Source organism: Bos taurus, chromosome 3 (genome assembly GCF_002263795.3).
Source record: "Bos taurus isolate L1 Dominette 01449 registration number 42190680 breed Hereford chromosome 3, ARS-UCD2.0, whole genome shotgun sequence".
NCBI lineage: Eukaryota > Metazoa > Chordata > Mammalia > Artiodactyla > Bovidae > Bos > Bos taurus.
Genome location: NC_037330.1, coordinates 113,860,675 through 113,887,284, shown reverse-complemented (window position 1 = coordinate 113,887,284; position 26,610 = coordinate 113,860,675). Strand labels below are relative to the sequence as shown.

General features: G+C 42.8%; 1 long non-coding RNA gene across 2 annotated transcripts in view; it reads right to left on the bottom strand.

Moving 5' to 3' along the window:
• Positions 1 to 2,194, bottom strand: part of LOC101904718 (uncharacterized) — a 67,530-nt gene extending 65,336 nt beyond the window's left edge. For both annotated transcript variants that reach the window (XR_805845.4, XR_009494037.1), the window contains exon 1: positions 1,880 to 2,194. This is a non-coding gene — a long non-coding RNA (uncharacterized lncRNA). The remainder of the gene's footprint in view (positions 1 to 1,879) is intronic.
• Between the last annotated feature and the right edge of the window lie 24,416 nt (positions 2,195 to 26,610).

The window sequence follows — 26,610 nt, the reverse complement described above, 5'->3', positions numbered from 1 at the left end:
GAGGCGCCTCCCACACACACTCCTTACGACGTGCCCCAGCAAGCCTTGGGCAGAGAGAGACCTCAGAGCTGCTGTCTCCTTGCTCAAGCTCTCTCTTCCCCGTTGAGAGACATCCTTACACCAACCCTCCTAGCTGAAGGCAGTCAGAACTTCCTGCAGTTGAACAACTCTTGTGGGTGTTAGATTGTTTTTCAAACACAGTGAACCTTTCCTGGTCCTCCCCCTTACCTGGTCAGGGTCTGAAGACACTGCCTCCGTGTGTCCAGCTGCAATGGTGAGAAATCTCACAGACCCTCACAAGCTGATGATTTCTGACAAATTGGAACCTAAGCTACTTGGTTGAGTGTGCTGTGTTCAGTCGCTAAGTTCTGTCTGCTTCTTTGTGACCACATGGACTGTAGCCTGCCAGGTTCCTCTGTCCATGGGATTCTCCAGACAAGAATACTGAAGTGGGTTACCATTTCCTTCTCCAAGGGATCTTCCCTACCCAGGAATAGAACCCAGGTCTCTGCACTTCAGGCAGATTCTTTACCGTCTGAGCCACCAGATAAACCATAAGTTGCTTGGTTAATAGAGCATATTTGCAGAAAATATTCTTGGCACAGTGCCCAAGAATTGGTACCTCTACATAGATTAAATTTCTCTTCCTTTCCCTTACGTCTTTTTCTATTTTCTTTCCTTTTCTCTTCTGTATTAGCATGCAAGCTTTTAGAAAGCAGAGTGCTGACTATCTGGCCCAACTTCTTGAATCATGCTTGGCGCATGCTGAGCTCAACAGATATTTGGTTTATTGACCGATTTTTCAAAATTGATGTCAGAATGTTCTGAGCTCAGGGAGGTAATGGACCTTCTCTGTTTTCTTCCCCAGTGACCCATAGACTCACTGCAGGATAACAATGGCAACGCTTTACGTGCTAGACACAGTGTTACACGTTTCACACAGGAGCATCTCACTGAATCCATGCAAGACTCTATGGTGTTGGCATTGCTATTATTTGCATCTTTACCACCAATGAAACTAAGATTCTGGGCTCTCCAGCCTACAAGTGGAGGAGCAGGGATTTGAACCTAGGTCCTGCTGACTGCAGAGGCTGTATCCATCCCTAGGTGTGTGTCAACAGGTCAGATTAATCACCTTAATGTGACCCAAGTGGAGAAGGAAATGGCAAACCACTTCAGTATTCTTGCCTGGAGAAGCCCATGGACAGAGGAGCCTGGTGGGCTACAGTCCATGGGGTCACAAAGAGTTGGACACGGCTGAGCAACTAACACATGTGAGACCAGAGAGAAGTGACATTTCATTCAAGTTTCAGCAGGGCGGAATGCAGGGGTATCACATCAAGATTGCTGGGACATTGAGTCAATGACAAAGAAACCCATGAGGGCAGCCAATCTAAGCCACACAGCCCCACAGTATCATAGAGAAGCCCCCAGTCTCACAGGACGTGACCAGGACTCTACCGAAGAGCAGTTATTCCAGGAAACCAGGTCACAGAGAACCGGATCCTCACCTTGATGGGAACGCAGACTGTCCTCTCCATCACTGAAGTGCAGGCATCTCAGGGGTCATGAGATTCCTCTGCCCAGACCCCAGCCTGCACCAGGTGCGGGTAAGTGTGCCCCGCACCCCATCCCGTTTGGTCTTCTGAACTCCAAGTGGGCAATCTCTGTGTCTCTTGGCTCAACTCAGATAAAGAATTTTTCCAAATGAATTTTATCACAGATGAGTATCTGTGCCTATCTAGCATAAATATGTATGTGTGTATATATATGATATTATACACACACACAAGTACCCCTACTGAACGCAGAGTTCTTTGCCCAGTATAACTGAAGGTCAGTAATATCCACACATGGAACAACCAGATTAGGAACAAACCTCAGCACCTGGACCAACGTTCCTCTCCTCCGATCCCCACGTGGTCTATGGCTGGTGGGCTGGCGTTGCTTCTAACAGCAACGTTTGCTTTGCATTCAGAGTCTCCTCTCCTCAGCAAGAAACATCATGGTCTTCTCAAGTGTCTGTCCAAATAGTCTGGCATAGAGAGGTGTCTCTGATTCGCTCTGTAAGGGCCACTCCCGGTGGTGTTTGGCACCAAATGCTGTGGACACAGTTTTCCCCTTTGACCTTGGCTGGGGTCACCAGGCCGCCCTACTTGAGCAGCTCCAGCACTGCTAATGCAATTCCTATCAATGCTTCTGTTTTGAATGAGTGACTCTGGATTCTTTGTTCAAACAAGTCTTTCTTCTGAGTATCAATAATTAACTGCTAAACCGGTTAAGTCCAAAGCTCTCTCAGAAAAATTGTTAACATTTAACCATGAAGACAATCCTGGTTTACATTTGTTACATATATTTTTTTCTTTATATTGTATGCTCTAGCAAATCTAATCATTTTGATTTTGCAGCTGCTTGATAATCATGTCCTAATCTTTCTTTCACTCAGTGTATCTTTGAAAGTTCTAGAAGTACATATGTTAGCCTCAAATACATTTCTACTAAGCCCCAAGCAGACCCAGGATCCTGACTGTGCTCCAAACCAAATTTTACTGTTAAGTATAAATTGCTACTTTGTTGATGTTTACTTTAATGTTTTTAATAAATGTTTCTCCACCAAATATGAAAGAGAACAATTGGCATGCAGTGAACATATATAACAGGCTACTTTGTGTAGTTAAAGGGCAATGCCATCTGTAGCCTCTTTTATTTAGCCAAGGTAGCTCAATTTTTTCCATCAATAACAATAAACAATGAAACCTCATCTGTTTGGGGAACGGTGAAGAGGGACTTCGGATTCAATTACGTGTTATAGTTATTAATCATCCAGCTAATTGGCTGAGGAATACCATTGCCTAGGGCAGTATAAATTAGTTTGACCCAACAGTATTTGCTTAATCAGATTTCACAAATAAACTAGTGGAAAAATAAATAAATGTATGCAAGGCTCTAAACTGGGCATTAGATGACTGACATCTGTCCTTGTGTTTAAGAATCTTATAGTCCAGTTGATGACACGTGACATGGCTTTTCTGAGCAAGATGGTGGGCCGTGACTCACACTTAACAACCACTACATAAGTTGGAAAAGACTCTGATGCTGGGAGGGATTGGGGGCAGGAGGAGAAGGGGACGACAGAGGATGAGATGGCTGGATGGCATCACCGACTCAATGGACGTGAGTCTGAGTGAACTCTGGGAGATGGTGATGGACAGGAAGGCCTGTCGTGCTGCGATTCATGGGGTCACAAAGAGTCGGACACGACTGAGCAACTGAACTGAACTGAACTGAACTGACATAAGTTGCCTTGAGTCATTTTTGAAACAAGCATCCTTCTGTATCCCTTTGTCTGTGTGTCCATAGGTACATGCAAACACTACATGCCCTAATTGCAGAATGGAGTTAAAAATTAGCCACCTCCCAGAACCTGTGGGGCATTTCTGCAAATACAGTGTTGACAGGACCAGAGAGAAAAAAACCACTGACTTCTGAGAAATGCTTCAGGTTCAGAGGTAAATATGCCTGTGAAGGAAGTATTCTAGGTCCCAATTTAAAGTGTGGGGTCTCAGGGACTTTCCTGGTGGCCCAGTGGTTAAGACTGTGCTTCCCCAACAGGGGACACGGGTTTGATCCCTGGTTGGGAATCTAAGATCACACATACCGTGCAGTGCAGCCAAAAAAAGAAAATTAAAACAAAAATTAAATTAAAGCATGACGTAGGATCTTGGAGGATGGGCTACACAGCAGCCTGGGTTCTCCAAAGTCCCCTAACTTGACTTTGCTTCCCTTGTGCTCAGCAGAGGGCTGAAACCCTGCCAGTCATGGAGCCTGCTACTGATGCACTGGCATCCCAGGCAGAGGACCCAGGGTGTGTGTGTGTGTGTGTGTGTGTGTGCAAGCCCACCTGTGTAGTGGCCATGAGCACTTTCCTTCACACCAATGTCTCTCTAGGGATCCAAACCAGGGTCAGGATGAGACGAACCTCCTGGCTGAGCCCCGTGTCCGACTCTGGCAAGCGGAACCACCAGACTTCTGGGCCCCAGAACTGACAATCCACTACCAACCCTTCTCTCACTTAGGGCTGCTGGACAAAATATAGGATGCCCAGTTAAATTTGAACTTCAGATAAACAACAAGAATGTTAAAGCAAAAATATGTCCACAAGATTTCACAGGACATGGTTATAACCAAAAAAATTAGTCGTCCATGTGACATTCAAATTTAAATGGACATCCTGTTTATTTTGTTTGTTTCTTCATTTCTGCTAATCACTTTACCCTTGAATGCCTGGGATGGCATGTGAACCATCTCAGCAAGGCAGGCCCCTGGTACACCCTGCCTGCACTCTGACCCCACTACTTACAGGCTTCAAAACCCCAGCAAAAACCTCTCGGGGCCTCAGAGTTTTCATCTGTAAAATGGAGATGATAGTAGCAAATCCCCACCCAAGATTTTTACTGATTTAAAATCTGACGGGCAGAGAGGAGGATGACTGTCAGATTGGCCAAGCTGTCTGCTCTGGTGAAGATTGACGAGCACAGGCTTGAACTGTGAGGCTGAAATGTGTCACCAACTCCCATCATACATTCCTGCCATTAGATATGCACATTCAGAAGAATACAGAAACCATAAAATCAAGGGGGCTTATCTGTGTTTTTCTTTTCCTTTCACAATGAAAACATGAATTTCACGTGTTATAATACAAACAGATAAGGTCTTCTGATGAGCTGGCAGAGCTGCAGCCCCCACACGGGACGTTAATGGGGGCCAGCAGGTGCTTGCTTACCACGTCGTTCCCACGCGCGGTCCTGCTGGTAACTTGGCAGCCACCCTGGAAATCGTGAAAATGACTGACACGTCTATTTTCACATGTTCGTCTGCCAAGAATGAGGCTAGACTAAAACAATGGGATTTTTTTTTTCTCGGCAGGATGTGGTTCCCCAGGGCTGGGAGAGGAGGGGAGGTTGGAGGCACTGGGGGAGGGCTGCTTGTCTTCCCTAACCCAGTGCTGTGAGCAGGCTAGTCTGTCTGTCCACACCTGACCATCCCTTGGGATTACAGATCCTGTTGCAAGTTCATTTCAATTCTCTGAACATGTGACTTAGGAATTCTACTACTCCCTCCCTGCCCTCTCTTCTCCCAGAACACTGCGTGAGTGAGTGCTAAATCGCTTCTGTCTTGTCCAGCTCTTTGCGACCCAATGGACTGTAGCCCTCCAGGTTCCTCTGTCCATGGGATTCTCCAGAAAAGAATACTGGAGTGGGTTGCCAGGCCCTCCTCCAGGGGATCTTCCTGACCCAGGTTCTCTTAGGTTTCCTGTATTAGCAGGTGGATTCTTTACCACTAGTGCCACCTGGGATGCCCCCCTGGAATACAAATGTGTGTTCAAAAGAGAATAATGAGCGTCAAGGGCAAGATGATGTTGAAAAGAGGGTGGGAAGTCCACCTGAGTGATGCCGGTGAGTAGGGAATGAGCAGAAGCAACATGGGATCCACTCATCCCTCAGCGATTTCTTCATCCAACCTCTTCCTGCACAGGGGGTGTGCTCGGTGGGTGATGGGCACAGGAAGGAATCAAAGGAAATAAGGTAGTCACATGTTGGCATTTTCCTGGGGGGAACCACTGATTGAGAGATGAGGGCTGGGAGGGGTTTTTCTGAATTTCAGAAACACCAAACAGAAGTTACCTTGCTCATCACTGCACACTATGCTCTCCTTTCAAAAGCAAGCAGACGTTTGTATCTCATGCATTACAGTAAAGTAAGTGGATTGTACTTGCCACAGAGACACAGCTCATAAAAGCAGCCTCAGTGCCACACATCATAAGGGAGCCAGACCAGGTTCACTTTCCACAGTGATGCTCAAGCTTCCAGTTCAGAATCAGGCTGCCCATTTCACACCATCACTCCTTGTTTTGTATTTTAGCACTTTTAAGAGAGATTTCTTATCATTTATTAAGTGTTATCTTTCTTGAATCTGATTGACAGCACAAATCGCGTTTTCTCTATGCTTGTTCTTTTTCTTCCTTTTGAAGAAATATTACTTCAGAGGAAGGCAGGCCTTCTGGGTCTGCCAGGACCCACTAGTCTCTCTTTCTGCTATGGTGCTGAGTTATCTTGGCTTGAGGATCCTTGCCCAATTTGTCAGACCAAGTTCTTTGCTTGAACAGCCTCGACTTACAGACTGGTAGGCATTCAGCTAGACTCTGCCAGAGGTCGCCGTAGGTTCTGACAAAGTCCTTCAAGAAGGGGCTCCAGGTCAGTCCAAGGAAGGCGGAGGTTGGGGGGCAGTGGGGATGAGGAAAAATTGGACATTACCAGTCAGCTCAGGGCCTGAAAGCTGGGGGTGACCCTTTACTCAGAGCTTCATCCTTGGCTCTTTGATGGGGCCAGGATTTCACAGAAAGCTTCCCCATGGTGCCCACTAAGTGCAGAGCTGCCTGTTGTCGTGAGAGGTGGCAGGCTCGTGGCCACCAAGCTGTCATCACCCCTTCACCTGCGACATGGCAGCTTTAACATCCCTGTGATCATTTAGGGGTGTCAGATGGTCACTGGACGCCCCCCCCCCAGGACCTCTGGTGTTTCCCTCTTTCCTCCTCTCTGCTGTAGACCTCTGCTTTCCCCACTATTGCCCTGAGGCGGAATTGAAGCCAAGCCGAGGCAAATCATCGCAGATGGGATGAGAGCCACCTTTGTCCTTCTGAACAAATGCAGTTCTGGAACTGGGAGAGCTTTTGATCGTTCAGGCATCCAGCCAGTTGCTTGGGCCGTGCGTGTGCTCTGGCACAGAAGTCGATAGTGGTGATCTGGAAGCATTCTTTTCTCTTTTGGTTGTCTCCTTTTCTACAATTTCATTTCTTTACTTATTTTTGGCTGTGCTGGGTCTTCATTGCTGCACGGGCTTTCCTGTAGTTGCGAGGATCAGGGGCTCTCTCTAGTTGTGAGGATCAGGGGCTCTCTCTAGTCACGAGGATCAGGGGCTCTCTCTAGTCACGAGGATCAGGGGCTCTCTCTAGTCACGGTGCACGGGCTTCTCACTGCAGGGGCTTCTCTTGTTGCAGAGCACAGGCTCTGGGACACAGGTGCAACAGCTGTGGCACACAGGCTTAGTTTCCCCGCAGCATGTGGATCTTCTGGACCAGGGATTGAACTCATGTCCCATGCACTGGAAGGGAGATTCTTTACCACTGAGTCACCAGGGAAGCCCTGGTTTTCTCCTTTAAAAAAAAAAATTTCATTTATTTTCTAATTGAAGGATAATTGCTTTACAGAATTTTGTTGTTTTCTGTCAAACCTCAGCACGCGTCAGCCATAGGTAAACATATATCCCCTCCCTTTTGAACCTCCCTCCCGTCCCTCTAGGTTGATACAGAGCCCCTGTTTGAGTTTCCTGAGCCACACAGCAAATTCCCCTTGGCAATCTATTTTGCATATGTGAGTTTCCATATGTGATGTGAGTTTCCAGAAGGTTTTCTCCTTTTTAAAGAATTTGGTGTTTTAATTGTATTGTACATAGTTAACAAACACAGATCAATTTTCAAAATCAGAGGGACTTTCCAGACAGCCCAGTGGTTAGGACACCGGCCAATGCTAGGATCCCTGGTCGGGAAGCTAAGGCCCCACGTGCCTTGCAGTCAAAAAACCAAAACAGAATCAATATTGTGACAAATTCAATAAAGACTTTAAGAATGATCTGTGTGTGTGCCTGCTAAGTTGCTAAATCGTGTCTGACTCTTTGAGACCCCATGGACCATAACACGCCAGGCTCCTCTTTCCATGGTGTTCTCAAGGCAAGAATACTGGAGTGGGTTGCCATTTCCTTATCCAGGGGATCTCCCCAACCCAGGGATCAAACCGTCCGCATTGAGGGCAGATTCTTTACCACTAGTGCAAACTGGGAAGCCCTAGAAGTGGTCTACATCAAAATAAACAAACAAATAAATAAATATAAAATATCATAGAAATCACCATCCAGAGCTAATCATTCTGGATTTTCATGTGGAGTGTTTTCCATCTATAGTTTCTAAGCCAAGCTGGCCATACTGAGTGCAGTGTTTTGTTAACTATGGACTCACACTTGACAAAGACTTCCTCTAGTGGTGGTTTAATTAATTCTGCTTTATTTACTTGGTTACAGGCATGTGCTACCCAGTCTTAGATCAGAAGATGGGCTCTTGGGAAGACTTGGAGGCCAAGAGGTAGAGAGGATTCACAGAAAAGAGGCACGGTTCCCCCTGGAGGCTGAACGTGCTCTGATGAACCATTTGGACTGATGACTCTCTCTCTCAGATCCCGTGACCTCTCAGAGTCCTCACATTTCCCACTTCCAACCCCTTGTGGAAACCTTTTCACCACAGCTTTTCTAGGATGAGGAACCATGGCCAAAGGCAGACGCTAGGGTAAGTGAATATACTGAAAATGATGCATCTAGAAAGTCTATTGCCTTGGTATGTGTTGAAACCAGTTGACTAAAGTTAGCCTGTAATCCTAATCGCCACTGAAATGTGCTTCTCCATAAGTCGCTTCCCCAAGTATGTTTCACTTGTGAATAAGCCTCAAAAATATGGTGTTTCGGGCCAGCCTTAGCAGGCGTCTGAATCCAAAGTCAGGCCTCTTATTGGTTCTGGCCAGCCTTCTGCATCAGAACAATCAACCTGAAACATAGGAGTTGGAATTGGTACAAAAGGGATGAACAGTGGCAGTTTGAATGAATAACAAAGTTGAAACATGCTTCTGAGGCTTCTATGGCCAACCAGCCTAGGGGCCCTGGTATGTGATTCACTCTCCATTTCCCGTTATTAGAAATGTTTCTCACTATTGAATGTCTTTTACTTGTCAGGGCCGAACCTTTTAAATAAGTGAGGGATGAGCTGTCAGTTTAAAAACGATTAAGGAGTAAACGTGCTATTGCCTGGCATCGTTTTTTTAAATGCGGTGGCATCTCCTGTCTTCAGGTCAAAGGGAGGAAGAAAAATCTGAGATAGTTTCCATGTATAAACCAGGCAGAGGTAACATACAGCAGGTGAGCTCTCATCACACCAAGTTCATATGTCAAATTCAAGTCCAAGTTCATATGTCAGTGCCCTGAGGTTGACTCTGCTCTGCAGTAAACCCTTCCCCCACCATCACCACCACAGGGATCATCCAGTCCCTGCTTCTTCTCTGTACATCTGTGTGAAATTGCCTTCTAGATATGATCCCAGCAAGAGCCATGAGCATCCCCAAACCCTCTGTGCTGGTGAAAAACCCATGAAACAGCCAGTATATGCCCCAGGGAGAGAATGAGAGAGGCTGGGGTTACTTGGAGCCATTGACCAAGAAGTTGGCACCAGGAAGGAGAGCATCATTATTTACAGTCAGGAGGTGAAACTTGATGGAGCAAGACCCACAATGTCCAAGAGGCCCAGGGTGATGGGTGCTAAAGAGCTGCTCTGCTGAAGACCAGAAGGCAAGGGAGATGGATGCAGATGGGACTAGATGGGATTCTGACATCTCAGGGGGCTACACAGGGGCCTGGGCTCAGGTGCTTAAACTGGCTGTGATCTCTAGTAAGACACTTGCTTATTAAGGCAAGGCTGGATAGTGAGTGTTGTGTAGGACTTAACTAGTGCCCTTCTTAGAGTTTGTGCCCTTCTGAATTCCCGAATGTGTTGCAAAACAGTCCATTTTACCCTGTTTAAGACCGATTTAGAGAGTTTTTGTTAAAGATGAACTTCTGGAGGAAAAAAAATGAAGAAGAAATTGAAACTATCTTAAGGACAAAATGATCTTTTTCCTTCTAATTGCGCTTATTGTAAACAATTTGCAAAATATAGGAAAACATAAAGAAGAACTATAAAACAGGCACATATGCACCAACCGATGACAGTGAGTTTTATATTTTTCATGACTTGTCTCGTGAATTTTAACACGGTTGTGTAATTGAGCAGACACCTATGGGGCCTTGTGAGGACAGACCACCCCCTCCCCAAATCATGTTCCCTACCTCTTGTCTGTAGAAAAATTTCAGCCTCCTAAGCCCTCTTCAAGTTCCAAAGAGTAAATTTAATCAGAGAAGTGAGAAAATGCAGAAAGAAAGAAAAAGTTAAGCAAAACAAAATAATAGTAGCTGAGCCATTAAACAAAGTCTAGGACTTTTGGTTCCTCCTCTAGGGCTATCGATAATATTCTGAACATTATCCTCTGAGCTGTTTTGCAGCTACTGGAACCCCCTACCATATGGAAGAAGTTAACTGTATGCTGATTACCAGGACCTAGGTCCCAGGCTGGTTGGAGCTAGAAGGCTGATAAAGTTGACTCCTAATTACCTCACCAGCAACCAATCAGAAGAACGTCTATGAGCTGATTATGCATAATACATAAGGAAATGACAGAGGATGCAATGGTTGGATGGCATCACTGACCCAAAGGACATGTGTTTGGGCAAACTCTGGGGAGTTGGTGATGGACAGGAAAGCCTGGCGTGCTGCAGTCCATGGGGTCGCAAAGAGTTGGACACGACTGAGCGACTGAACTGAACTGATACATAATACAAGTCCCTCCTTGTCTTTGAAAATCTGTCCCTGAAAGCCTTCGGGGAGTTTGGGCCTTTGAAGCTCTGGACGCCTTGCTTGGCACATGCAGTAACCCCTGCACTTCTCTTCACCACAACCAGAGTCAGTAGATTGGTTCTACAGGGTGTGGGCGAGTGGACCCAAGTTTGCTCAGTAACAGTTGTCATCACATTAAAACCATAGTTTGCACTGTGTATGTTTGACTTAATAATGCAACACATGCATCTTTCTTTGCCATTAGGAACCTCTTTTGAAAGCACAGTGCTTAATGACTATAGCCCATTCCACTCTACTGAGGCACCATACTGTCTTATCTTTACATATTAAACTGTTTCCAAAAATTTAGTGACTTAAGCGGTTTTGTAATAAATATATTTATACATAAGTTTTAACTATGATAGGATTTTTTCTTGGAAAAATTCTCAAGCAGAGTTAACATGAGAAAAGGATTTTGAGGTCATTCACTGTACCACCATGGGAATGCCAATTGCCTCCTAACCATTATTCTGCACTATAAATAAAATACTAATTGACCGACCACATATAGTGATCTTTAAAACAGTATAACAAACACATGTCTACACAAGGCAGACTTTAGATATCAGTTAGAAATTCTGTTTAGATACAATAAATGAAATCTGTTTAGTAGAGGCTTGGGTGAATTTTTTTCAGGTAATGAAAAGATGGAGGGTAAGACATCCAAGAATATTATGGCTGCTTCAGAGAATCCAGGCTATTTTCATTATCATGCTTTTTCATCATCAGCCTGTGCCTTTCAGTCTCATGATCACAAGATGGCTGCTGTGCTTCCCTCTCTCTGTTCATTCTCCCTTTCTTTCTTTCAACAAAATAGCTTCAACCACTGCAAGATTTGGTTAACACTAGCTGAGAAACTTTGAACAAATCACTCTCTCTACTTTTTAAAGTCTGGATTTCATCAGGTATAAAATTAAAGGTTTTGGATCATTCTTGATCACTCCTTATGTGTAATAATCAATGCATACTTATCATAACAATCTTGCCATTCTTCGGCTGGTATCCGGAAACAGAGGCCACTTTCCTAAGTCACGTGAGAAGGCTGTGGCAAAGCTGAGATCAGATTACAGGCTTCAATCCGTGATGTGGGTTTATTGGATTTTGCCACTCTCATGTCTGAACTTGGTTCATTAAGAAACACACTTAAATTTAGCAAGAATGACAAAATTAAGGTTGCTATTTAATTTCTCATCTCTCCTGTGTTCATTATTCAAATAGGGGGGAAAATGGTCTTTCTTATCAAGCTACTCAGCATAAACAGAAATTACATTAGGTTATTTCATCTTGTGTCATATTGTTAAATCTGTTGTGATTGAATTTAAACATGCATTGAGCATAACATTGTCTCCCAGATTAAAGTGGTTTATAATAAATTTTTGAGATCCTCTTGAGTGGTTAGATAATGGTTAGTTTAACATCTTTATTTTAAATCCACATTGAAACTGTTGAGACTTTCCACTGGATATTGGCTTCTTTGAGGAACATTCCTGGAAAAAACATAGTTTGTGAGTCATCCTGTTAATACATCATCACACATAAAGAAGGTTTCACCATACATATGGCTTTTCCCCCCCATTCTTTCAGGCTCTTCTTGAAAGTGTGGCTTTCTTAGGAAAACAGTAATTCACTCATCATATCTTAGCCAAGATGCAAAGTCATCTGAGCACCAAATCCATCAAAGTCTTGGAAAACCCACTATAACCACTGAACACACTGGGGGAGATTTGGTCAATGAAACAACTGACTTCCCCCTCCCCTCATGTTCTCAGCTTCCTTTCAGTGAAATTCATTCTGCAAGATTGGGGAGGGAGGCAGAGCAAGCCTGGGACTCAGGAAGGAGTGGTGAGTGGGAAGGTACAAGGTCCCAAGTGGTGATGCCCTTAGCTCCCTGCCAAGGGTCCTCTTTGGACAAAAACATCTCCAACAGAAATCCCTGGGATTGCCTCAGATTATGTGCACATGAAAATAAATTCAGAATCAGTTACATAAAGGCAAAGAAATAAGCCACTGTGAGTGAAGCAGCAAGCAACAAACTACAGAATAAATTCTCCAGATGTGAAGTTCATAGGCCTGAATTTAAAATATTACTGCTAAAAACATAGTAAAGAGTAGCACTTTCAAACTGGAAGAGGGGAAAAATGAAAGAAGAAAATGAGGGAGGGGAGAAGAAGGAGAAGAGGAAGAGGAAAGAGGAAAAAGAACCCTTCATACATAATAATCACAGAAGATAAAAATAAACTTTCCATTGAAAATACAAAGTGTTTCAGTAAGTAAACAAAATCTACTATGGCCTATTTAAATGAGACTTACTGCTTTATTGACTATGCCAAAGCCTTTGACTGTGTGGATCACAATGAACTGTGGAAAATTCTGAAAGAGATGGGAATACCAGACCACCTGACCTGCCTCTTGAGAAATTTGTATGCAGGTCAGGAAGCAACAGTTAGAACTGGACATGGACCAACAGACTGGTTCCAAATAGGAAAAGGAGTTCGTCAAGGCTGTATATTGTCACGCTGTTTATTTAAATTCTATGCAGAGTACATCATGAGAAATGTTGGACTGGAAGAAACACAAGCTGGAATCAAGATTGCTGGGAGAAATATCAATAATCTCAGATATACAGATGACACCACCCTTATGGCAGAAAGTGAAGAGGAACTCAAAAGCCTCTTGATGAAAGTGAAAGTGGAGAGTGAAAAAGTTGGCTTAAAGCTCAACATTCAGAAAACGAAGATCATGGCATCCGGTCCCATCACTTCATGGGAAATAGATGGGGAAACAGTGGAAACAGTGTCAGACTTTATTTTTCTGGACTCCAAAATCACTACAGATGGTGACTGCAGCCATGAAATTAAAAGACGCTTACTCCTTGGAAGGAAAGTGATGACCAACCTAGATAGCATGTTCAAAAGCAGAGACATTACTTTGCCAACAAAGGTCCGTCTAGTCAAGGCTATGGTTTTTCCAGTGGTCATGTATGGATGTGAGAGTTGGACTGTGAAGAAGGCTGAGTGCCAAAGAATTGATGCTTTTGAACTGTGGTGTTGGAGAAGACTCTTGAGAGTCCCTTGGACTGCAAGGAGATCCAACCAGTCCATTCTGAAGGAGATGAGCCCTGGGATTTCTTTGGAAGGAATGATGCTCAAGCTGAAACTCCAGTACTTTGGCCACCTCATGCGAAGAGTTGACTCATTGGAAAAGACTCTGATGCTGGGAGGGATTGGGGGCAGGAGGAGAAGGGGATGTGAGATGGCTGGATGGCATCACTGACTCGATGGATGTGAGTCTCAGTGAACTCCGGGAGTTGGTGATGGACAGGGAGGCCTGGCGTGCTGCGATTCCTGGGGTCGCAAAGAGTCGGACACGACTGAATGACTGATCTGATCTGATCTGATCTACCTAAAGCATGAGGATTCTGTAAATCAGAAGCAAATGAATTAAAGATACAGGCAAATACTAGCGATATCTGCAGAAGCTGTTAAAACATCAGACAACATAAGCTATTGTTAGGAATAAGAATGGCAACTGTATATTGGTGTAACAATTCTAAATTTGTATTACCCTAAATAGTTACAGTTTTCCAGTGGTCATGTATGGATGTGAGAGTTGGACTGTGAAGAAAGCTGAGCACCAAAGAATTGATGCTTTTGAATTGTGGTGTTGGAGAAGACTCTTGAGAGTCCCTTGGACTGCAAGGAGATCCAACCAGTCCATTCTAAAGGAGATCAGCCCTGGGGTTTCTTTGGAAGGAATGATGCTAAAGCTGAAGCTCCAGTACTTTGGCCACCTCATGGGAAGAGTTGACTCATTGGAAAAGACTCTGATGCTGGGAGAGATTGGGGGCAGGAGGAGAAGGAGACAGCAGAGGATAAGATGGCTGGATGGCATCATCGACTCGATGGATGTGAGTCTGAGTGAACTCCGGGAGTTGGTCATGGACAGGGAGGCCTGGCGTGCTGCGATTTCTGGAGTCGCAGAGTCGGACATGACTGAGCAACTGAACTGAACTGAAATAGTTACAAAATATATAAGGCAATAATAGGTAGAACTACCAGAAGAAATGGACACACTCTACACCAGGGATGAAGATTTCAACATATCCTTCTCAATTACTGATATGTCAGAAAGGCAGAAACATTAGTACAGGTGTATAACATCTATTCAATGCTGGTTAATAAACCCAGCTCAAAAGCATTCAGCATTGAGGAAATATACATTCTTCCTAGCATTCAACAAGGAGGAAATAGGCATTCTTCTCATGTACAGATGGAATATCTACAAAAATTGAACATGTTGTAGACCCAAAAGAAAATCTCAAAACAAAAACATTCCACATCTGACAGAGCATGTTTTCTGACAACAATGTAATCAGTTCAAAATGAATTTAAACATAAGTATTTTTTTTAATATACAGTTCCATGTATTCCACAGATAAGGTGGTTTCATTGAAAAAAAATTTTGAGAAATACTGGGTTAAAACAAAGTTTAATGACAGTAATAACAATAACAAAGAAGAGGAGAAGGAGTTTTTTTGCTGTTAGAGTAACCATATGCCTTAATATGGTAATGAGATCAAACATTTCTAAGAGAAGATGCTTAATGCAATGTTTCATGTGTTTATTGTACCAAACAATTTTCTACTCACGGAGTAATGCATGGGACCAGTGTTCTGTGGAACATGCTTTAGGAAACATTTCTCCACAGCAACCCCTGGACATACTTCATGTGCGTCTGCGCCTGCTAAGTCACTTCAGTCGTGTCTAACTCTATGATCTCATGGACTGTAGCCCAAAAGGCTCCTCTGTCCATGGAATTCTCCAGGCAGGAATACTGGAGTGGATTGCCATGTCCTCCTCCAGGGGATCTTCCCAACGCAGAGATAGAACCTGCATCTCCAGCGACTTCCGCATTGTAGGTAGATTCTTTACCACTGAGCCACCAGGGAAGCCCAGACATACTTCATATAAACCATCTCTTTTATTAACCCTATTTACTTTATCCTAGCAACTGCAAGGCGGGTTAGGACGTCTCCCAGGATGTATCTAATAAAACCATGAACTGATGCTCCTGATGAGAGGAGCAAGACTCCATACACCACGTTATGATGACCAGGAAAGAATCATTTCAACAGGAAGAAGACATTCGAAAATAGGAATACTTTAAATTGTGTTCATTTTTCAAAAACACTCCAGCTGCTCTAGTCCCCATCAAAACTCTGAGATTTGCTGTACAATCCTTTCAACTGCTCCTCAGACTTGTCAGGACAGCCTGTCTCTTCTGGGTTTGACCCGCATCCAAAACAGCTCACTTTCTAGACAGTTTAGAGACTTGACTTTCTTTCCAGATCAGTGAGGCCATGACAGGGTGATGAATCACTCTGTAGACCAAGAGCTAATCCATTATGTCGCTGGAGCAATACACTATTTTTGCCTGGTTCTTGGTCTTTTTCATGGTCTCTCCCTTTTGCACTGAAATAATTATTTAGTTCTACTATCAGGGACCCATTAGTATAATGTTAAAGAGGACCCCAAATGGATCACAGGCTGAAAAAGCAGTGGACCCCCTCTGGGAAGGCCCAGCTCTGAGGAGTGGGTTTTTCCACGCAGGAATCTCACATTCTAGGATATGACATAAGCTCACACGTTGTGGGGCTTCCTTGGTGGCTCAGTGGTAAAGAATCCACCTGTGATGCAGAAGCTACAGAGGACATGGGTTCAATCCCTGGGTCAGGAAGATCTCCTAGAGGAAGGCATGGCAACCCTTTCCAGTATTCTTGCTTGAAGAAGTCCATGGACAGAGGAATTTGGCATACTACAGTCCACAGGGCTGCAAAGAGTTGGACACGACCGAAGCAACTTAGCAGGCACATGTTATGAGTTCACATGGCAGTATTTTCATACAGCTGAGGAGATACACGTGTTAACCCAAGATGGTGATTTTTAAAATGTGTCCAAAAATTCGAGATATTCCTCTCTTCACAAAATGGAGCTTAATTATCCTTCCCATGAGTATGGGTTGGACTCAATAACTCATACCTAATGAACAGAATATGGCAAAAGTCAAGGGATGTAATTTCAGAGATGAGATATAGAAGACTCTGTGGCTTCCATTTTGGGTGTGCTCACCTATCTCTTACATCTCTTCCTTTGGGGGAAGCCATGTCATAAGAACCCCAAGAAGAGGTCCACACAGCAAGAAATTGAATCCTCCTGCAACAGCCACATGGTGCGGGAAGTGGAGGGATGCTATCCTGAGCCAAAACCACCCAGCCAAGCTTTTCCTGGCTTTCTGACCCTCAGAAAGTGAGTTAATAAATTTGGGGGATATTCCAAATGCAGCAATAGATAACTGGTATACCCAGTGATCAGAGCTGCTAAGGGCTTAGGGAAGCCGTGACAAAATCATCCCTGGTAAGTATCTATTCCACACTTCTGGCACTGTACTGGGCTGGTGGGGAAAAGGAAATCCTTTTCATCAGATGGATGAATCACTGGGGAGGTGCCAAGGATAGAGAGATGTTTTCAAGATACAGGAATGGTCTCTGCTGCTCAGGACTCTATGGAAGGAAGACAGAAGGTATGATCCTGACCACGTGGACACAGTAATGGAGTTGGCAACATGTTGGAGGTGAAGGTGGTGCTGGTAAATGTGTCCTTGAGGACAGTCTCCTCCGCTCCAGGAGAGAAAGACCCTGGTGTGGTAGAGGTGTGGACAATCCTGAGTGCCAACGTTAGCTTTGGCTGGCTGGTGATGGTACATACGGTAGTCAGCAGGAACTGGAAAGACCCCAGTGGGCCCCACCAAAGCTTGGCCTTCAGTAGACACTGCCAAGCAGACCAAGTGTTGGGGTTATTGGCACTTAGGGTGTAAAGATGAAAGCTTGTAAAGGTGTTGGCCAATCAATGCTTTGGGCTTCAACTGATGGATCAGTCTATGGGGAGAGATCTTGATTTCTCCTGCCCACAGAGACAAAAGCTCACAACTGGATATTTGAGTTGGAATTTGAAAATTAAAACCTGAGATGTACCTGTCCTTTTGAGATTGGGATTTACTTAAACTTTACAATATGAGGGGCCTTTCTTTATTATGTCTTCAACCATTTATTTTGAGATTTAATTAAAAAAAAATGAAATGAGCTGGAAAATATAAAAAATCTGAAAGAAATAAATAAAATTTTAATAACTTATTGACACAAAGCTTCCCACCACCCAATCTCATGACAATTAATTCTAATGTGGTACTGTTAAAATGTATATATGTCTGAAAAAAAAATGTAATGTGGAATTTGTTTTCCATTCCTGATGGGTTAATTATTCAAGCACTGTCAGGTTAACATGGTCACTATATTTTCCTGGGTAAAGAAATTGTTTCGTTATTGTGAAACTTGTTTCAGGAATAGATTTTGCATTAATTTATTGGGTTTCACTGACAACCAAACTTGGTAACTCTACAGTATAATATCAGGGTATATGGTAAAGTGAAGGAGCAAATTTATCTATTTTTTTCAACAGATGTTCACTGGACAGCTATCATGTGTCAACCAATGTGTTAAACACATGTTAAGTGAGTAGTTAATAGCTTGGGACCAAAACGTGGTTGCCAGGAGAAAGGTAGCCATGCTGATGCTTCAGATAATGGTGAAAGCTAGTAGCTATTCAGTGTTCTGTGCCTTGAGTTGTGCTGTTGTACAAGAATCATCTACCAAATTGTTACAAGAACACTGTGAAGCTGTTACAACTAAGGTCCTCATTTTGCAGATGAGGAAAAAAAGAGCCTTATTAAATTGAATTAACTTGACCAGAGTTATACATACAGTCTGAAGCCCATATTGACAAACAAGATCAGTCAGATTTCAAAGCCTGTACTTTTAGCTTCTGTGTCAGCAAGAGAAATAGAATGGGAGCTGCCTGCACTGAGAGAATTTTATTAGAAACTCTAGATAAAATTTCAGAATTAAAATCTGTACATCAAAGCAGTAAAAAGAATCAACATCTGTGATGTGAAGAACCAACTGAGAAGTTCTCACGGAATGCAAATGAGAAGGACAAAAAAAAAAATCAAACACTGGAGACTGTGAAAGCTATATGGGAAATTGGATTTTCTGTGGAAGAGGTCTGAATCCATGGGAAAGAAGTAATAATATATGAGAAAAAGATTCGTATTTCAGAAAAATCTGAGTCTGCACCTTGAAAAGTTTTGCTAAGTACAGAGTAAAATTGCCAAAAAATATAAACAATAAATTAAACAGTGTGTTCTGTATAAATGTGTTCATTTTTACTGAACTGCAAGGAAATGCACAGATCTTTAGTGTTTGGGGGTCTATGAGTTTTGACCTACAAGTGGATAGAAAAGAATTCCAAAACCCTAGTAAGTTCTTTTGTATTCCTTTCTAGTCAATCCCTGCTCCAGAGGAAACCATCCTGATTACTCTCATCATAAATTAATTTTGTCTGTACTTGAACTTCATCTAAATGGAACTATACAGTAAGTAACTGTCTGGCTTCTTCTGCTCACCATATGTCTTCACAATTCATCAGTGGCTTATTTCTTTCCATTGCTGAGACATATTCCATTGTATGAATAAACAACAATCTGTTTGTCATTTCTCTTGCTAATGAACATTTGGATTTTTTCCAGGTTTGGGCGGTAATAAATAAAGTTGCTATGAATATCCTTGTGCAAGGATTCTTGGAGACATATGTTTTTATTTCTCTTGGGTAAATACCTAGGAGAGGATTCGCTGAAACAGGGCAAGTTTATGTTCAACTTTGTAAGAAGCTGCGCAGTTCTACAAAGTGGTTGTATTGATTTACACTCTCACCAGTGGCATGTCAGAATTCCAGTTCCTTCACAGACTGGTCAGCATCGAGTGCTGTCAGTATTTTTCACTTTTGAGTCTGAAGTGGTTTTTTGTGGTTTCAATTTTCATTGTCTTGAGCACTAATGATGTTGAGCATCTTTTCATGAGCTTAATGGTCATGGTCTGTCTTCTTTGGTGAACTGTCTATTGAAATCATTCACCAATTTTTCATGTAGTGGTCTCTCATAATAAGCCAGATGAGAAATTGCAACCATTTGAATCGAGAAAGTCACACTGCTGATCATGTAAGTGTTTAAGTCTGGTTCAGAACAAGCTTAGGCATGGGCTGGTTGTTCTTGTTGGTGTGCTGTGTGCTAAGTCGTTCAGTCGTGTCCGACTCTTTGCAGCCCCGTGGACTGTAGCCCACCAGGCTCCTCTGTCATGGGATTCTCCAGGCAAGAATACTGGAGTGGGCTGCCATTTCCTTCTCCAGGGGATCTTCCCAGCCCAGGGATTGAACCCAAGTCTCTTAGTTCTCCTGCATTGGCTGGCAGGTCTTTACCACTAGCGCCACCTGGGAAGTCAGGAGTCATTATCAAAACTGTCTTTGTAATGAAGACCTTTGTAATATAAAGAAGCCTTTTGTGAGTCCTTTCTGTGGAAGTCCTGATATCTTTGTTGGTCTTCATTTCTAACTATCTCCCTTCATTTGGCTGTGTATTTAGACACGGCTTCCTTTGTGGCTCAGCGCAGGATACCTGTGTTCCATCCTTGGGTCAGGAAGATCCCCTGGAGGAGGAAATGGCAACCAACTCCAGGATTCTTGCCCGGGGTACCCCATGGACAGAAAAATTTGGTGGGATACAGTCAATGGGGTCACAAAGAGTCGAACATAACTGAAAATGACTAACACTTTCACTTTTCACTTGAACATATGATTTATTATAAATGCTTTTAGGTGGAAGTTCCCAAAGCAGAAAGCAAAAATAGCTCAATCAGCTTTATCATATTTATCTTTGTTTTCACTTAGCTATTAAATGCAAATTATGAAATTAGTTTTCTAGTAATCACATTAATTAAATATAAGAAATAAGTCCATACAAAATAACACAAATATGAAGTGAATTTTAGATAGTATAAAAGTAGGAGAATAGCCTAATATCTCTTAAATTGCAGCATCTGTACTATGAATTCATGAATCGTGATCTCTATGTGCTTCTTATTTCTGTGGTTTCTTGCTTCATTTTGCCCTGAAAAGTATAGGAAGACATGGTTAATCAGAGCTAAACTGTAATAAAATACTATATGAGAGCAGTTCATTATAAAATAAAATTTAAACAATAGCGATAAGAAATCAACTCTAAACATAAAAGAAATTCTTAGAAGCAGAAAATGTTGAGAGCATAGAAGCAATTCTCATAGAAATAATACAAGAAATCTCTTAGCTGAAGATAGTTGCAAATCCTCAAATTGTAAGGCCCACTAACACCAAGAAAAATAAATGAAAGGAGATCCACACCCAGTGATGATGTATTTCAAGAGTAAAGAGCATTTATTTTGTGCATCCAGAAAAACATTTGAAAAGTGATCACATAGTCAGATTAGCATCAACCTTATCTTTCCTGGTACAAAGTGTTAAAAACCAACACATCAATATCTACAATTTTGAAAGCAAAGTATTGTAACCCAAGTATTCTATAACTTAAGCTATTGCTTATTTTTGAGAGTAACATATAAATTCTCAGATACAGAATTGAGAAAGAATATTCATCGGAAGGACTGATGCTAAAGCTGAAGCGCCAATCCTTCGGCCACCTGATGTGAAGAGCTGACTCATTGGAAAAGACTCTGATCCTGGGAAAGATTGAGAGCAGGAGGAAAAGGGGATGACAGAGGATGAGATAGTTGGATGGCATCACCGACTCAATGGACGTGAGTTTGAGCAAACTCCGGGAGATAGTGAAGGACAGGGAAGCCTAGCATGCTGCAGTCCATGGGGTTGCAATGAGTCAGACATGACTTAGGGACTGAACAGCAAGAAGGTGTATTGTTTTAGTTTCCTATTGTTTTAGCTTCCTATTGTTTTAGCTTCCTATTGCTGCTTTAACAAGTTACTGCAAACTCAGTGGCCAAAACAACACAGATTTCCTCTTTTTCAGTCCTATAAATCACAAGACCTAAAATCAAGGTGTCAGCAGGGCTGCATTCCTTCTGGAGTGTCTAGAGAAGATTCCTTTTCCTTGCATTTTCAAATTCCTAGAACTCATCTGCACTCCAGGTCTTGTGATTTCCCACCCCCCCCCCCCCCCCCCCCGTCAAAGCCAGCAAAGTTATATCTCTCTGATCATCTTTTGTCATGACGGTTCCTCTGACTCTCCTTTTCTGCCTCTTTTCCATCTAAAAAGACCCTTGTGATTACATTGCGTCCCCCAAAACAATCCATAATCTCTCTGTATCTAGATTTTAACTTGATTACCTTTACAAAAACCCTTTTGCCATGTAAGTTACCGTGTTCACAGGCTCTGAAGATTTACACGGACATTTTTTGGAGTTGGGGGCGCATTATTCTGTTTAGCACCTATTACCCACTCCAGTGTTCTTGCCTGGAGAATCCCAGGGACGGGCGAGCCTGGTGGGCTGCCATCTATGGGGTCGCACAGAGTTGGACACGACTGAAGCGACTTAGCAGCAGCAGCAGCAGCATATACTAAACAGGGCCCTTCTTGAAAACAAGTAAAGATCATATAAATTTAAATTTAAGTTGGAAGAAAACATAACAGTCAAACAAATTTCAAAACAGAAAAGCAGTGATTGGGGCATGCTGTAACAATCTCTAAAATAATCGGAGAGCTACAGTACTATTAATGGGGTTTCCCAGGTGGTGCTCATGGTATCTTACCCACCTGCCAATGCAGGAGACATAAAGAGACGTGGGTTCGATCCCTGCGTCTGGAAGATGCACTGGAGGAGGGCATGGCAACCCACTCCAGTAGTCTTGCCTGGAAAATCCCATGGACAGAGGAGCCTGGTGGACTACAGCCACAGTGTCACAAAGAGCTGGGCACGACTTACTCCTTGGAAAGAAAGTTATGACCAAACTAGACAGCATATTAAAAAGCAGAGACATTACTTTGCCAACAGAAGTCTGTCTAGTCAAGGCTATGATTTTTCCAGTGGTCGTGTATGGATGTGAGAGTTGGATTATAAAGAAAGCTGAGCACTGAAGAATTGATGCTTTTGAATGGTGGTGTTGGAGAAGACTCTTGAGAGTCCCTTGGACTGCAAGGAGATCCAACCAGTCCATCCTAAAGGAGATCAGTCCTGGGTATTCATTGGAAGGACTGATGTTGAAGCTGAAACTCCAATACTTTGGCCACCTGATGCGAAGAGCTGACTCATCCCACCCTGATGCTGGGAAAGATTGAGGGCAGGAGGAGAAGGGGACGACAGAGGATGAGACGGTTGGATGGCATTACCGACTCAGTGAGTTTGGCTAGACTCCGGGAGTTGGTGATGGACGGGGAGGCCTGGTGTGCTGTGGTTCATGGGGTCACAAAGAGTCGGACACGACTGAGCAGTTCAACTGAACTGAACTGAGGTGACTTAGTGCACACACTATTAATACTCGAACAAACAGAAGGACCTCTAATGGCCCAAACATCCATATGAATTTAAATCAACAAGAAAATGAGAAAGAAATCCAGTATTAGGAAAATTAAAAAATCATTTAAGGAAAAATAAAAAGTTTAGATCCTAAACTAACTCATGCCCATTGACAGTAACAAATTGAACATATGTATTCAAAAAGATAAAACCATGAAACCATCAGGGGAAAGTTTAAGTGAATAATTCTATAATTTTAGAGTAAGATAAATTTTTGAGTATAACTACCAAACCAAAAACTCTTAAAGGAAACCCCTGCTGGATATGTTTAAAAACATAAACAGCTCAATAGTAATCATTTCTGACCAAACTATCTCAGAGTTAATGGTTGAAAGATCAATGGTTCATTATTTATAACAAAAGTGACAAAAGTTAATATTCTTCTTATATAAGAAAAGTTTACAAATCAATAACCAAGAGACTATCACCGCAAGAGTGGACCTACAAGGGACAAAACCAGACACTTTGGGAAAATAGTTGGATAAAACCATAAACACGAAAGGAGCTTTGGTTATTGTTTAGTCTCTAAGCTGTGCCCAGCTGTTTGTGACCCCATGGGTTGTAGCACACCATCTCCTCTGTCTTACCTACTGTATGAACCAATTGTTTTTTGTTTTTTTTTTATGATAATGCTCTGTTTTGGTGTGAGCAATTTTAACTGGTTCACACCTTCCACAAGGTAACTTTACAACACACACCAGAATTTCAAGTTTGCAAAGTCTGTAGCAGCACATGGAAGTCTTCACCAGGTGGCTGGAGTAATGTGTCAGTGAGCAGGGGCGGGTTAGGCAGCTCCCCAAGGGCTCCTCTCTCTCTGGGATGGTGGGAATCTTGTTCACAGACAAACGCCCTCCTTCCCTCCCTCCTGTGGGACTCCAGCATCTGCACTGGCCCAGCAGGTCTCTTTAATTCAGGCTTCACTATTGCAAATTCAGGGACTGGGGCGGGCAGTCATGGAAGCAGGAATGCTGTTGTCATTGTCCGGTCCCTCAGTCGTGTCTGACTCTTTTTGGGACCCCGTGGACTGCAGCACACCAGGCTCCCCTGTCCTTCACTGTCTCCTGGGGTTTGCTCAAATTGATGTCCATTGAGTCAGTGATGCTACCTAACCATCTCCTCCTCTGCTGTCCCCTTCTCCTTTTGCCTTCAATCTTTTCCAGCACCAGGGTCTTTTCCAATGAGTCAAAATGATCGTGGACAGGTAAAATGCACCCATTCCTGTGGTCTTTGCCTGGTTTGGTGAGGCGTGACCACATGGGCAGTCTCTGCTCTTGTTTTATCCCCAAACACAGCCTTTTCCTCTGCATTGGAAAGGTTTATGGCAAATAAGTTCCACTCCTCTCTCTCTCTCTGGAATACTTTGGGGGTTTCATGTTCCTTAGCCATCAATAGGAAAAAAGGGGTGGGAAGAGGCAGTGTGCATCTCTTAGTTACTTGAAATGCAAAACAAATGCTTTTAGATAAACACTAAAAGCATCACAGCCCTTTTTCTTTTAAAATCTCTGTAGTTAGAAGTTGACACTTTTGAAGATGCAGGCCCATTCCCCTAGGAAAATTCAGTCTTGGCGTCTTAAAAAATGAATTAGCTGCTGCTAAGCCAGCACACATCAAGGGCAGAAAATACATTTCAATAAATTAATCCTTTATATAATTAAAATATTAACACTAATTCTGGGGCATGCACATTCACACATACAGATATATACTGTATCCTCCAAAAAATCAGACAGCATTTTTCACTAACTACATTTAAACTTCAAATAGACCCAACAGAGCCGTATGTATAGATTCAAAGTCTAAGACTTCAAGAGACTCTAGTCCAGTCTACCTTGGCCCCTCTTGTCCCCAGGGTATCTCTCACCAGCAGTCAGACCCACAGCACTATCTTCCATCCAACTTTGCACTTCCATTGGGAATGCATATTTTTAATTAAATTGTTTAATTAAGAGTTATGTGAATTACATGCAAATTCCATTTTTTCATAGAAAATTCAAGAAAAAAGCAAGTAATCAAAATCCTTGAGAATCCTACAAGATCAAGTACTATTAACATTTTATTGAATATCTTAGTCTTAGAGAAAATTTTTTCTCAGAAATAGAGTCATACTGTTTGAGACCTATGTTTTGCAATGAATATTTGATGAAATTTTCCATGACATTATGTATTTAGAATTGTTTTTTAATTGATGCATATTTTTTAATTGTTCCATTCTGTGGATTGCTACATTTTATCTTAATCCTCTAATAGGGACAGCGTAAAGGGACAAAGTAGGTGATTAAATAGTTAATCCCCAAAGGGGACTGTAAGTATGAAAAATATGAGAGACCCCTATAAGTTAATGATTACTAAGAGAACAGGTTTCCTTAACCACAAAACCAAGCAGGCTTACTTAGCAACAAAACCAGGTGGCAGAAGCACAAGACCTGCCCCAGAACAAGAAAACGGTGGCTGCGTGGGACCCACAGCCTGCCCTGAGAGCTCAGCAGTTAAAGATCCTTAGGATATGTTCTCTGCACACATGAAAACATGAAAAACGACAATTTGTGGACCTAGCTTGACCATGTAGGGACAAGAAAACTCTGCTCAACCTGGAGGAGGAGCTGATGATGGGAGAATGATGTTTGCTCAAGAAAGACAAAGAAGGTCTTCTCCCCTTCTCTGCTCTGATTATAAAACATGCCGCTGAGTTCTCAGGGCATGGCATGGCATTTCTCACCCATCCACTTGTAAACCTAGTCTAAAAAGTCACTTTTTATCTATCACTTATCTATCACTTTGCCTCTCACAGAATTCTTTTCTGTGCTGAGACGTAAAGAACAGAGTTCTTCAGAGTCCCTGAAAATGACACCTAAGGTTTCCCTCCCAGCTGTTAAATGTTTTGTATTTTTCATTTTTCACTATTTTGTAGAAACCAGCTAAAATCTGTGTGCAGATTCATGGTTCCTCATATAGGATAATTCCTAGAAGTAAAATTCTTCCAAATTTACATGCTTCAAAGTTTTTTTTATTTTTTTATTTTTTTTCAAAGTTTTTTTTATACAAAGTCATTCTCTGAAGATCTGTAAAGATGTACACTCTTGTATGACCAGGCCACTCAAGATGGCTGTTCTCTTGCTCTCTGTATAGCCCCCTACTGGGCCAGTCCCTGTGTCTTCTGTACTCCACTCTCCTGGCTGATCCCTCTTCATCATAAAGCCTAATCAGTAAATGCCTACACACTTACCCTTGATCTCAGCTAGAGATTGTTTTAATCTCTAGATCAGAATATCTTTACTATGATAGTTTATCAAACGGGGAGGACTTCTCTCCTGGTTTCCCTGGCAACCTGTGAGCCAACCTGATGTCAACTCCCTGTATAACTTGTAACCTCCCTCTCCCTCTGGGAGGGAAGACCGCTGCCACGTCCTGCCTGCTGTCTGCCACACATAGTAGGGCGTCGCTCCAGGACCTTGCTTCAGATGAGTATCCCTGCTTCAGATCCCCCACCCATTAAATGGTTGATGTCTCTGGGGCTGACTCTGGACTCTTTCTGAGGCTGTGGTGCAGCCCAACAGCTCCT